Below are 14,665 nucleotides of genomic sequence, written 5' to 3'. Positions count from 1 at the left end.
ACTCACCGTAAACACGAGGATAATCCGTGCGCTGCCGAATAAACGTTGAGCTCTCTTCGTTTGAGTCCCCCTTCAGTCGCGGTACACTCTGCGGCACATGTCACACGAGAGATCCACGGACGTCGTTAAACGGACGTCGGAGCGGAGAACCGGGAGCGCTCACCGGAGATCCGACTTTTTTTCCCCTTTTTTACCTTTTCACTTTCGTCCTATTCGGAGCTCCCGCTCTCCCCTGACCCGCGCACACAACGAGATTCTCCCTTTCTCGTCGATTCTCGCGCGCACTTCTCGACCGTCGTTGTCGTTAGGTTAGGTCGCCGGTTCGTCGCGCAGGCAGGCAGGCAAGCAGGCAAGCAAGCAGGCAAGCAAGCAGGCAGGCCAAAAAATCCGGGGTCTCGTTCTTATCTCACTCTACCGCACTCTCGGTCCCTTTCTCTCTCTCTTTTACACTCACAAATGTCCCTTTCGTACACGGAGGATGTCCGACGAGCAGGTATGCTGCCGCTCCTTTCTTTCTTCCTTTCTCTCTCTTTCCCTCTTGTCGCGGGATCGTCGCACTGGGATATCGTCAGGATAGAAAAGTATAAAAAAAGCAAAAAACAACGCACAATGCACAAGTCGACGCGTCCGTCTTTCGGAACACCGGCGTGCGCGGCTCGCGTTGTTCGGCGGAACGAGAAATCTCTCTCTCTCTCTCTCTTTTTTTTGGAATTGAGATCTCGATCGATCGATCAAGTTTACACCGCCGCCCGCTCTTCGACCGTGAGTGTCAACAGCGTCTCGCCGGAAATAACGCGCGCGACCGTCGCGCGTTTACAAGACTCGCCTTGTGTTACCCCGCACCGCGCTCTACCCTCTTTCGCGCGCGCGGAGATCCTGCCGCCGTCCTTTGTTCCTCACGTCTCGGCCGCTGCTACGTGACTGACCGCTTCGTGCGCGCCCGACGCACACGAGCCGCGCCGAAGACACCCGAGGAAGGATCCCGACGGTTCGTCGATCGGAAACGACCCTCGACGCGGAGAGCCGAGGGAGAAGAACCTTCCTTTGTTCAGGCGAGACCGAGCGGCACGGCGACGACGACGACGACGACGACGAAGACGAAGACGACTCGTAACATGGTTCGCTCTTCCTCTCGTTCTCCTCTTTCTCTCTCTTCTCCTCCCCCGATGCGTCTTTCTCTCGTATTATTTTGATCCTTCTCTTTCGCTCCCTTTTGCGCGCGTATGTACACTCGCGCACTCCTTTCTCTCTCTCTCTCTCTTTCACTCTCTTCCTTTCACTCGTTCTCTCTCTCTCTCCCCCTCTTGCTTCGCATCGGCGATGCGAACGATCGCGCGGTCTGTTGGTAACTGAAACGACGCTCTAACGGTGGAGTCCGAGCCACACGGCGTCGAGACGCCGTGGCGAATGGTGGGGGGAGAGAGGGCTTCGAACAACCACCACCACCACCACCACCACCACCACCACCATCGCTGTTCGCCACCGACGCCGACGACGACGACGACGACGACGACGACGCCGCCGTCGCCGCCACCACCACCGCCATCGCCGGTGGTATTCCTCCCTTTCCCTCCGCCGCTCCGGTTGCCCTCCCGGCTGGCGCGCAACACCCTCGCGGCATCAACCCGGCGCGACGCGGCGCCCGTTGGCGTCATAACGGGTGGCCGGATCGAAAGAAGTCGCTGATGGTCTGCACGATCGATCGGTCGCACGGACGCCGGACTCGACGCTTTCGGGACGATAACCTTGATCTTGATCCGTAAATTTCGGAGCTATCGCCGTACCGCACGCCATCGGCTTCACGTTAGAGATAGAGATAATTGGACGTGTCTTAGATGAAAATTAAAAGATTGGCTACGCGCAGTTAGAAACGTGCGTTTCTTTTATCTTTTTCTTTTTAAATTTGCATCGGACTTCGTCGAGTATGCACGCATCGAGTAACGCGCCACGCAATATCTTTTTCGTAAGAGAAACGACTTTCGATTGTCTTATGATATGTTGATAGAACTATCGCTCTTCATCGATAAATACAGCCAAGCACATTTTGCGCGACGCCTCGCAATAAATAATGCAAAGCCGAAGCGGCAGCTGGGACAATCGGATGTAAAACCGTAACCAATTACAGACGAACACAGGTTTTATACCATAACTTATGATACACTGTAGTTTGCGACGATCAATAAAACATTATTCTATTATGACCGTAAGACATAACGCCTCTTATTATATTGTTTCCCAGAGCTATTTTAATTCGGTCGGCGCATTCGGCGCAGTCGAATCCGCACAACCTATTGTTTTTCAAAATACAAGTTTTAATCCACAATTATTGCTCTTTTATAAAATACACAAAAATATAAATAAAATATATATACAAAATAATTTTTTTATATAGTTGTAATACAAAAAGAATATAGTTCGAAAATAATTTTTCCAAGAAAAATGTAAAAAATATAATTTATTACTCAGCGTTATTTAATTGGGGCAACTCGTTAATTAATCAAGAGGATCAACGTGACTTTGCGCGAATAATGCGTAATACACTAATAAGAAAAAATATTGAATATTCAGAAGAAAAAGTTACTCGTGACTAATTATATAATATTTATTTAGTTATAAACAAATTTAATTGCGATAACAAAATATACATTTCTGTAAAATATATTTTATTTTTATTTGCTGGAAATAAAAGTTTATTTCGCGCCATATTTAAATAAAGATTTATTTTAATGAGATACATTTTTAAGCATCTTTTTCTCCGTGTACACTTCCTAATGTTAACTTTCTCAGTTTTATTACACGCATGAAACAGAAAAATTTTCTATTATTCGAAATAGTATTACTTAGTCCTCTCATTAAATTTCAAATCAAAGGAAGATTAAATAACGCGTTAGAGAGAATTAATGGTATTAAAAACTTTTTCACAATGTCGGTAATTGGAAACGCGAATCATTTATCTGTAGCACGTGTGCATATGTTGAAAAAAGAAACAATAAGCGTGAAAACCTCGGGAACGTGGACGCCAGGTGAGGATAAGAGATAATGAGGAAAAGTATGCCGGTCGTTGCGAGGGAGGGAATGTTTTACATCCGTGGGAAAATTTTCTGCGCGCTGCGGTTTTCTCGTTTGTGTGCAGATCGCGGTTTTGCTTTTCTTTCATTGGGTGTTCATAACGACGTTTATGCTCCTCTATGCTATACGTCCATAAACCGCATGTAGCTCAACCTTAATACGTAATTCGATTCTGCATTCTACAAATCTCATTTGTTAATCGCAAAAAGCATCGCGGTATATTTGAGAAAAATGTGAAATAATTAACTCTTCGTGATCCAACGTATTTTTTTTCCACTGCTTTCCCAGTCTAACCCCACTGCTTTCCCAGTCTAACCGGATCATTATTGCCCCGATAGTGTTTCCGAACAGATTTTTGAGCTTCAAAAAATCTGAAAATATTTTGGTACACTCTTTCGATATTCCAGAATACGGATTTCACGGTTGTTTGACTCAAAACGTTTTTCACTTTTTCTGTACATGTCCGAATTTGTGTGTGGAGCAGAATAATTAAAAATTGAAAATTCACCTGGGTCTTCGAATTCCCCGGTTGAACGGGTTGAGAGAGGATTGAAAACGTTATATAATTGAAAAGTTATGAGCTGCAAACACGATTGCGCGAAAAGAAAGCGCGCGAAATACTGTGGAATCACCTTGTACACACGTCGGGCATAAATTAAAGAAAACACTTTGCACCAGTTCGTTATATAAAGATTACCATGTAGGAAGAGAGCTTTTGTTGGAAATCAAAGCAAACGTGCGTAATTCTTAGCAGGCGTAACGCGGTGAAATTTATCTTGCGCAAATGTGCCCACCTGCTCTCAGGAATTCGCCCACCTGCTCTCAGGAATTCATCACAATATACGCAAACTTTATTCTATTACGCAGCGAATTTTTATTGGGAACGTCAAGTTTTTTGGGCCGCGCGATTTTTCGCGAGATTCTTATACGCTTTTGAGAGTTCCAACATTATTTCGCGAAATAAGAAAATACTTTCAAGGCAGGTAGGTAGATTACTTCACAGAAGGGAGAATATTTCACGATGCTGACACTCATGAGAAAACAGCCCCGAGGTAGCGTAGGGGGAGGGAAAGAGACAAACAGCCCAGGGTTTCTTTTTCATGGGTTTTAGGGGTTGGTTATCGCACGACAGTTGCGAGAAACGTCGTTCGAAATGAGGCGAATCAATTACACGGGGATGAAAATCCGCACAACACAGTCGCAAACGAACTGACGGTAAAAATACCCCGGTAACGGCGCGCAGGAACGACGATGGGGCGATGACAAATGAAAGCTGACACCTCCTTTATTCGAGGGACATAAAATTAAAGGACTCTGGTAGTATTTACACGGAAAGCGAAAAGAATCTCCACCGTAGCATTATTTTGAGAAAAAGTTCTTTATACAAAACGATCTCTTCGACAACGAAGGACAGCTTGACTGTAACTCTTAAAAATTTGCTCGGTATTAATCAATATCCTCTGCATTTCGAACGCAATACGACTCGAATTGACAAAGGAACAACGTTAGTTCGGATGTCTGAAGAAGCGTCTTTGCTTTCTAAAGTTGTGTGTATTTTAAAAATTGTAAATTCGCGTGACAGGTAAATAAACTGTCATTAACTTTCGTCACGCGCTCGACTTTCCAATCACCACCGGCTAATGCCAAGAATAGCCAAGGCAGATAGAAACATTCCAACCATTAAACACTTTTACGAGCACTTTAAAGCCTTTTCATTTAATTGCAAGCATTGCACACGTGTAATTACGAATTTCTTTCGTCGGTATGTATGGAGGACGATCATTTCACGATGACGCGGCAGTACGTATTACTCAAGATTCAGCTTGACAATAACCTGAGAATGTAATAATAATAAGAATTCATCTGTACGAGCACACCATCTTTTACATTTTATCGTTATGATACGTTCCCTTACCAATTGGTCGAATTAAGTACGTATACGTGTCGTAATTTTTAAAATTGTATGCGCAAAACCGTTTGGATGTTTACCGATGCATATATTTCGCATTTTCCAGTTCGCATTTTCACGCATTACTTTTCAATGTGGTTATAAATGAAAATAAAATATTAAAAAATTAAATATTGGGGAAATAAATCAAACCACATGGCCGTTGGCAATTCAATTCGAATTGAATGTAAAGAATAATAAACATTGAGCGAATAAGTTATTGTTAAATAATGAATGTCATTAACGTCATAGGGCGCTTCCTCTCATTGTACGCTTATTTATCCTTCTCAGAAAAAGGATAAAAGAATCGACGGGATTCGTTCTTGGGACGAAGCCTCGAATATCGAGACCGGGTCCCAAAAGAATATTCTCTAAAGGTTCCGAAGAGAGGTTTTACTTTTACGAGAAGAGGACCGCTGATTTGTAAAGATAAAATAAATGGTTCGACATTTCTTCGCTTAAAAGTTTTCAAATAAATTGAAGATCTTTGTATACATTTTTTTTTTTTTTTACATTTTTCCTCATGCATCGATCGCTTCAGTGGCTAATTCACGCGACGGAAGTTGGCCCGAAAATTTCCCCTTTGTGTGACTCCGAACTCTTTCCTCGTAAATTGGCAGATACTTTGAAAGTCATCGTAAATTTTACCGGCATCGCGATTGCATTGGCGATAAATATCGATATTCGCGGACCGGCGCGTCCTTAATACGGACACGCCGTTGAATTTAGTGGAGTTCTGAAATATCATTCCGCGCCGAGGGGGAATTCACAACCCAAAATTTTGTACACCAATGCCGATTTTTGGCATTGCTGTAAAACACTGCCGACATTTTTGTACACTGCCGACAATGCTTATTGTTAGTCAATGCCTACAATGCCGTCAATCCTATATTAAAATTAAGGCAATGCCATGCAATTATGAACACTACCGCGTGCCCATTATCATACGCCAATGCCTGCACAAGAATTCTAAAGCTTTCCCGAAGTATTCAAAAATTTTTGTGCTCAACTCCATGATCGAAAAACTGACTCTGAAGTGAGCTCACCACTCCCCAACCACTGACGACAATGCCGTCAATATTATAGGTCACTGCCTACTTTTTTCGGCAGTCCACTGCCGAAATTTTGTACACCAATGCCGGCTGTGAATTTCCCCTCGTTCCGCGCGCTTTCTCTCCAAGTGAGAAGAAATTTCTACGAATTCTACAAAATTTGTCCGTTAACACCACCAAAATCTGAACAAATTTTTACAATTTGCCCACAATTCTTAAGGGCAGCAAAATTATTTGTGTGCAAATTCCAGTGAGACGTCCAGTGAGAATGTTTAACGGTAAATATAAAAAAAAAAACGTAGTAAATCCAAGAAAGTTTAGTCGTAAGGCTAGAACCGTCAATTGAAATCATTCGTCTCTCGCAAAGCAATCCCTTCAATTGAAAATTTTCTTTTCAAAGTGTCACAAGATATATACGATTACAGTTGTGAAGGAACATCGCAAACTACTCGATTGCCCAGGCGTTAAATTATGACACTCGTAACGAGTTTTTACCATCTTCGGAATAGCTTACGGCCCTGAGTCCCGGTTGGGCACAGCGAGGGGCACCTGCTCCGGATCCGAAAGACGTTACACGCAACGAACATACCCTACGTATTTTCTCTGGTCGGTTACATTCCATTTCGTTCCGGGCAAACGGGTACAAAGAACAGCGGCTCTCAACCCGTCGTCCTTAACCGTCAAAGTTGTGTCAAAGGGACGTCACGCGGAAAAGTAGCGCGAAAGAAATTACGGGTTGAAAAATCACCAGATAGAAATATTTCTTAAGGCTATTTTAATTCTACAATATCAGCTAAAAGTTATTGAAATATGAAAACTGAACGGAAGATTCGTAGATTTATTCTCTTTTTTTTTCCTAATCAACGTAAAAAAATTTTGGTCAATCTGAAATGAGCTGAAGAAAATAGCGAAAAAATTGATTTATAATAGGACAACAAAAGTGATCTTATTTTACTGCAAGTTTAGATAAACGATTTTTAAACGAGTAAGTGAATCAAAGTAAAATTTTGCAAGAATATTTATTAAAATTTTATCAATGTAAAATACTCGATTTAATTCGTAATATTATTTCCTTATCAAATTTGTAAATAAATTACTATATAAAATTTTATATAAAAGTCAAGAGTAAGTAAAAAATAAAATAGCTTTTAAATCAATAAGAGAATTATGCTCGAATTTTACGGAAATACTCAAATATAATAGATAGAACAATGTATAAAATTTTTTAAGTTTTCATAATAATTTGAAATGCGATATATTTGAGATGACATATATTTTTAAATGAGACATTTGTTCAACTCCGTCATTTGCAATTCCTTCTGATCTTTCACAAATACCATGTGGTATCGCATGATTTATGAAACAAACGTATATCACGTAGCGTGAAAACTTAATTTCAGTCTCTTTATTTTATAACTTTATTGCTCCCGGCAAACACACAGCAGAAATCAAGATGTTGGAAAATATAATACCTGCCTTGATTGGCCCGAGTGGCCGATCAGTTACACTTATAAAATCAATGAGAGACCCTTTTTTACAGTTTTCTTTATCGATATTCTTTTTATCACTGTAATCGGCGTGTGCTACGAACCGATACGAATGTCAGGAAACAGCTGACTTTTCGGGAAAGCAGCTGCTTCCTAGGTAATATTTGTTCATTCGCACGAGCTCCGTCAAGCCTTTGCCTTCGAAAGCTTTTCTACGTTTAATGCCAGTTGCCATAACCAGTCATTAGCCCCCCCGGTCAGAAATTATTTGATGACGTTAAAAAGTCAGAAAGTTTTAATTGCAAGAAACAGACGCGAAAGCTCGACAAATGCGATAAAAACCCGTCGCGTTAATATCTTATTTTTGGAATTGGCCTTGCAAAATGAAAGGCAGACTCGGATGCATCGCGTCCTGTCGCGTCGGGACGCCTGGAACTGGCGGCGCGGCGCGCGCCACGCCGGAAAACAGCTGACTTGTACTTTTTCGTTGAAGGAGCAGCTGGTCGGCCAGTTCACGGACCAAGAGCCGTCTGCGTTCCTTATACCGGGTGTGCCCTTTATCGGCCAATAAATAAGCACGCCGGAGCTGGTTTCAATATAATTAAATGCGGGAGGCAACCGTGGATTGCTCCCTGAGAGAAAAGTGTGACAACTGATGAGAGACGATAAAAACACGAGGAACAAAAGAAATTGTTACGGTGCCCCAATATGTAAATCTATACGCAATTGTTTGAAAATTTTCTATGGAGAAAAAATTTGTTGAAAAATATTTAATCCGATAATTCGTGCAACTAAATAGTGTGTCGGTTTAAGAATGTATGTGTCATCTCAAAACATTAGCAAAAATAAAAATTTCATAGAATATTCTAGTATTACGTTTGGATATCTGTGTAAAATTTAAGCAAAATTCACTTATTGGTTTAAAGGTTTTTTTATTCTTTGTTTATTTTTTATTTTTATGTAAAATCACGTTTTGCAGTACTTATTTGCAAAATTTATGGGGAAGTAGCATTACCAATTAAATCAAAAGTTTTACATATATCAATAAAATTCTAATAAATATTCGTGCAAAAATTCATTTAGATTCACTTATTCGTTTAAAAGTTATTTATTTAAAACTGCAGCCAAACGTAGTAATTTTTGCTGCAAAACCATTATAAATCAAATTTTTCATCGTTTTCTTCTTTCCAGCTAATTTCAGGGCCAAATTAGGGCATTCGCGATTAAAATGTTTTGTTTATTAAGAAAAAAGAGATTAAACCTAGAGAAGCTTTCAGTTTTGAAATTTCGATAAGTTTTAGTATTGTATAGCCAAAATATCCTCAATTAATTCGCGGTTAAAAAATTTGAATAGTTGACACATAAATGAACGATACCTTTTTCGTACAACTAAATAATTGTTGAATCAATCAATGTTCAGTTGATCATATCGGCTAATTATTTTAATTCTTTTAAGAAATATTTCTTCTTAATGCGATATTATCTTATTACTTGGCGTTAAAGGATGTAAAGGAACTTGTCTCAAATACCGTAGTCCTTGATTTCTATAAAAGGGGATCAAATTAGAAATCTATAATTTTAGTAAGTTGATTGAGTTGCACGGCACATCGCGTTAACATGAGTATCGACACCAATATACCGCGATAATATCGCAATAAACAGGATATAATTTAACGAACGACACGTAGAGTATCGCCAATTAAGCCTAGATATTACCTCTACCAAGTTACTATAAAAAATTATACGTGCGGCGGAGAAGAAAGTTTAATGCGTCGGGCGCTCTTAAAAATTGCGCGAAAACAAGTACTATCACCTATCAGCGACACAGTTACAAGAATCTCACTTTCAATCGTTATTTCCGCGTGATGTCCCATCGAGTTATTTTCCCCGAGCACATTTAACTGCGAAAGAAGGAGCCAGAAATTTACCGCCGATCCATTACTACCTCCCGCGGTATTACGAGTAATGGAAAGTAGACGGGCCGGCAGCGGGTAAAGGCCATAAAATACTTGAACCCGTTTGTTCGTTGCCACCGTGTGCATGGATACCTGAATACGCGCGCGAGAAGTCTACCTTTGGTGTGCCACTGTCAATATAACGCATCGAATCCTAGCACCGATAACCGGCCCCGTCCCCAGAGAAATTACGCGTCGTGTTAAATCGCTCGTAAATTAATCTCTCGTGACTTGGCATTGATTAATGAAAGTAAAATGGCAAGTTGATGTTTAAAATCAATCCGGAAAACCGAAAAGAGAACGGATCGCATTCGATATCGTGCTGCATCCGCTGAAACGTCAATCTGGCGCGACAAGTTTTCCAGCCAGAAAATTTGCTGGAAAGTTTCCAGTCGAAAGCACGTTAATATCGCGACCTTGCTCATCTATAGGTGACTAATATGCGCGCCAACGATAATGCCGCAGATAAGTTTTCGTTTCGCATGGAATTAGCGAGTAGGCTCGTTATAGACAGGTCGACGATCAAAGAGTTGGGGAGAGCACCGGCGCAGTTGAGCATTAACGCGGTCGCGTCGAGTTCGCCATCATCTGATGTAATCGCGCAATTAAAATGAGACTCGGGAATTCTGAGAAAATGTGCTCGAGCAAGAAAATGAAAGCGATTAATCTGACCCGCGTTTCGCTTCTCGTCGAACGTCTTCTCGCGTCGGCGCGTCTCGCCACCGTCCAAAAGAAACGCGGATTTATTCACGCATAGTAGATTCCAGAATGAATGGAGCAGAATGAATGTATCGAAGAAGTGGGACGCGCTGGCGAATGGGCGTTGAATTACGCGCTGAATGGCTGGAAAATTGTGCACGTCTTATGGAAATATTATCAAATATACATTAATTGCTTTGATATTGCAAACACTTAAAGAATAAATTAATAAAAATACAAACAATACAATTGCGCTTTTTGTACACTGAGGAAAAATTATTAAATTGATTAAATTTCTTTCATTTTTCAATTCAAGTATTTATATATTTATCTCAAATACATAAAATATATTTGAACTTTAAGCATTTATATATCCAACTTAAATACATAAATACTTGAAAAAATTTAATTCAATTAACGACTTCTTCTTTCCCAGTGTATGTACCATTATTGACAATTATTATACAATTGTTTGACAAACGTGCACAAAAAACTGTTTAAAACCTGTCAAAGATAATCTGCAAACATCTTGCTCAAAGGTAAAATCTCTGAATATATGGAAATTTCCACCAAGCAAATTTATCTTCAGCAAATTTTTTCAATCGATTAAAATGTATGTTATAAATATATCGCACAGCAAAAGTTAAAAATTAACTCATTAAATATTTATGAAAGAACTTTTTGTATATTTATCGAGTAATTTATTAGTACGTAGAATACGCCGGGAGTTCAAACAAATTTAACAGATCAGGCATGCGATACACGCGAATGAATAAAATCCTGTTTCAAAAAGTTATTAATTCATGCTTGATTCCCACAAAGTCGAATACATATTCCAACCGCAATAAGCTTTGCCGAGTTTTTGATTCAGATTCCGATAAAAACGCGGAAGTTCTGGACTCTCTACATGTTTTGTGCCGTGTCTCCAGCCACGTCCGTGCTTTCCTCAAATTTAATGCGAACGACAAACTTTAATCGTCTCGGCAACTCGACCGAAAGCTTTCCAATTTGCGATGGCACGAAAAGTATGAGATGACGACGCGATCCGCAAGAATGGATTATCGATTATCGTTTCTTCGAAGTCTGTCTGCTTGATTTGAAAGTAAGACTTTTAAACCATCTAAATAATTTCATCGAATCCGTCAGTCATAATTAAATGCAACTTTAAACAGCAGTCACAATATGTTGCGTATGTAGCACACATACATACAGATGTGCGTGCACGCATACAAAAACTTAATATGAGACAGTTGCGCGCAAGAACGTATGTTGTACGTGTTATGCGTTTGCTTGCACGAGAATTTCACTGTATGCGTGTTGCGCGAGCGTTATGTTTGCTGTGGGTATGAAGGTTTGTACGCTCCTGTGTGTTGTTTTTATGTATTTGACTTTGTCCTGCTGTAGTACTTAATTTTTGTTACTGGTAATGTTGTAGTAGCAGCAACTTGCTGATGCCTCACCAACTGCAGCATATACATAATTTTTCATGATTTTATTGTTACTACAATTACTGATTTCAAGCCTCCGATTTTTCTACATTGCACTAAAAATTATTACTATTGCTATTATTGTATATATTAATAGTAATAATATATAAAATTGTTTTTCAGTGTATACATGTTATATATATATAAACACATTGAAAAAATTTTATGTACAAGTAAATATATTATATTATAATCACTTCCTTGATTAAAAACAATATTTCTTATGTTTAAAAATAAATTATTTTATACTATTTGTTTTAATCAAGGAAATGTTTAAAACAAATATATTTCCTAAAACATATAAAACTTTTTTCAATGTGTGTGTGTGTGTATATATATATCAGATCGTTAAATATTCTAAAAAATTTTAAAGAATAATTCCTTACAGTTAAAATCCAAATTTATGGTCATTTCTCAAATTTTAGATCTTGTCTCCAATGTCAAATTTTAACTCTCAAGTCTCGAATGTGCACCCTTAAATTTTAGTGTTGTGGCCAGTCATCAAATTCGGTTTTTGACGGTTAATGGCTTCTGCACAAAATAAGGCGAAAGTTGGCACGATAACCAATCAAATCTTCCGCCGTGAGGAAGAAGTTGAACTCTAACCAATTTTGATTGGCTATCGCGTCAATTTCCACCGTGCGGCAAGCTTTGCCGCGTCCTCTGTGTGTAGAAGCCATTAGTCCTGAAGTATTGAATTTAATGATTAGCCATTAGCACTAAAATTTGAGGTTAAACATTCAAAACCTGAGAGCTAAAATTTGAGATTGAAGATGAATGAGATTTAAGATTTGAGATGGCTATAAAGTCGGACCTAATTCAAGATAAAAGCTTTATATGACCATATATTCGAAAGAGCTTAGTTTCAAACAGACAAGGTGTCAAAGTTGAAGGAAACAATTCATTTTTTCTAAAAATTTCGAAATCCACTCGGATTATTTTGATGAAACTTTGCATATATTTAACGAAATTTTTTTTCAACTTTAACACCCTATATCTTTGAAACTAAACCGTTTCGGACATATGGTCATATAAAGTTTTCGTCTCGAGTTAGTGTAAGAAGGCTACAGTCCATTAAACACTATGAACGCCTCGAAGCATTCTTTGATCGGTCGATTCGTAAAATTCTTTGTTCCGATTGGTCAATCGAACGCTTCGATGCATTTGTAGCGTCAAGTGGACCGCAGCCGGAATCACTCTTTCAAGTCTTTTGGACTACTTAACGACCATCCTGTATATATAATAAAAATGTTTCGACGTAAAATTTACAGATATTTACCTTAATATAGAGAATGTTTTATGAATGTCCCTCCAATTGAATTTATTTTCTTTTTTTATTCAATTTCTGTTTTGTGAATTCATTTAGGAAAATAATTAGCGAATTTTTCAATGGTAACGAAGTATTGATTACATAAGTTTTAACGAGTAACACAAATTGATTTCAGCAATTTGTATGGCAAACCGGTTAACAGTGTAATTGATTTCAATAAATTGAATGGCAAATCGCTTAACGAAAATTTTACTTCAGACTCAGTCATAGATTTAATGCTGAAAGTTTGTAATGTTAGCATAAAAAGAGGTCTCAAATTAAACTGTCGCTGAAGAAATACGTAGCGTGATTGTGTTTATTCAGAAACGACAATGACTAAATTGCGTTGACAATTTATGATTAGCCGAAATGAAATGTTTTCAAGGTGTGCATAATTGATACGAGCCTTGATGCGACCGTGAAATTGGTTCGTAAAGTTTTTGAGCCAATTAAATATATCTTCCTGACATGATCGCGAATAAAAATTACCAATGTATACACATACTGAACAAAATGATTAAGATCTCCCTTCGGAATATATGTAATTTAATTATATAAGCGTATATTTAAAAAGCACGACTTGCGATTATTTTGTTTGATGTAAAAATAAATCGCGATTTAATTAACCGACGAAACTTAAGGCAGGCGCGAAATAAGAAGAAACAATTTTTAAAATTAAAAAATCTCAGCAAGAAAAGGTATATACTAAATCTAATATTATACCTCCAATAAAAAATCCGATAATTAATATTTTACATTATATGAGACAGATAATAAATGCTTGCTATCAGAGAATTATGTAAGCAAAGGAGAAAGCAAAATTAATATTAATTAAAAATCGGAGTATCTCTCTCGAGACGTATTCAATCAATCAACAGTTCATTATGATTAAATATTTGTATGCCTTGTAAGCAAGTGAAAACGTTTTGATTCGAATGCTCTTTCTCCAAGGTCATAGCGAGTTTCAGGAAGAGTTCCGCGAAAAAAAAAGAGAAATAAAAAGTGAGATTGTGACGTATCGGTGAGAGCGAAAGCGACCGTGCTGCTTTGACGATTTTTCTCGCCACGGGAAACATACATCAAGGTTACATGGACGCTTTGTTGCGTCTCGCGCCTCGGGCGCCGATTTCTCGTTACATCGAAAATGGCACGATGTAAAAAACGTCCGTTCTTACGTAACACGAAATGACGAAAATCAGACGGACGTACGTCCGTGACCATTCATCATCCGGCGACTCGTGAATTTAATCAGAATTCACCATAGATTAACTTTAATCTCGATTTCCCTTTCACCTTTTTCTAGTTCTCGGAATCAGAAGAAGACAAAGAATAAAAGTTGAGATTAAATTTAACCTGCGTTACATAAAACTGGGCATTAAACGATAACATTTGACAGCACTCTCTCAACTCTTTAGAACAAAATTTTAAAGAGAGGCAAACTCGCAGATAAATTATCGTATAAATTAGATAAAGCCCATCCAGCACAACGCTTCATTTGTCCCGCAAGTTTATACAAAGATTATAAATAAAGATACACATGCGGCAGAAACGATCCACCGTGAAAAATACGTGAGAAATACAGGACAGAGTTTTTCCATTGGTGTGTTGCGTAGTTTCCTCCTCGAAGGGAAAAAATAATTACTCAGATAAAAATAACGC

The 14,665-nt window shown here is 38.8% G+C and overlaps 1 protein-coding gene across 4 annotated transcripts in view; it reads right to left on the bottom strand.

Annotated features, from left to right (window-relative positions):
- Positions 1-14,665, bottom strand: part of LOC105193170 (brain tumor protein) — a 133,186-nt gene that overhangs the window by 81,582 nt on the left and 36,939 nt on the right. For 2 of the 4 annotated variants that reach the window (XM_039454513.1, XM_026135492.2), the window contains exon 1: positions 7-1,421. The exons of the other annotated variants lie outside the window; for them this stretch is intronic. The gene's annotated coding sequence lies outside the window, so the exon portion shown is untranslated. Of the gene's footprint in view, positions 1-6; positions 1,422-14,665 lie in introns of those variants that run through there. 4 annotated transcript variants of the gene reach the window in all.

Source organism: Solenopsis invicta, chromosome 10 (assembly GCF_016802725.1).
Source record: "Solenopsis invicta isolate M01_SB chromosome 10, UNIL_Sinv_3.0, whole genome shotgun sequence".
Taxonomy (NCBI): domain Eukaryota; kingdom Metazoa; phylum Arthropoda; class Insecta; order Hymenoptera; family Formicidae; genus Solenopsis; species Solenopsis invicta.
The sequence above is the reverse complement of the archived record's forward strand: the minus strand, read 5'-3'. Positions and strand labels throughout refer to the sequence as shown.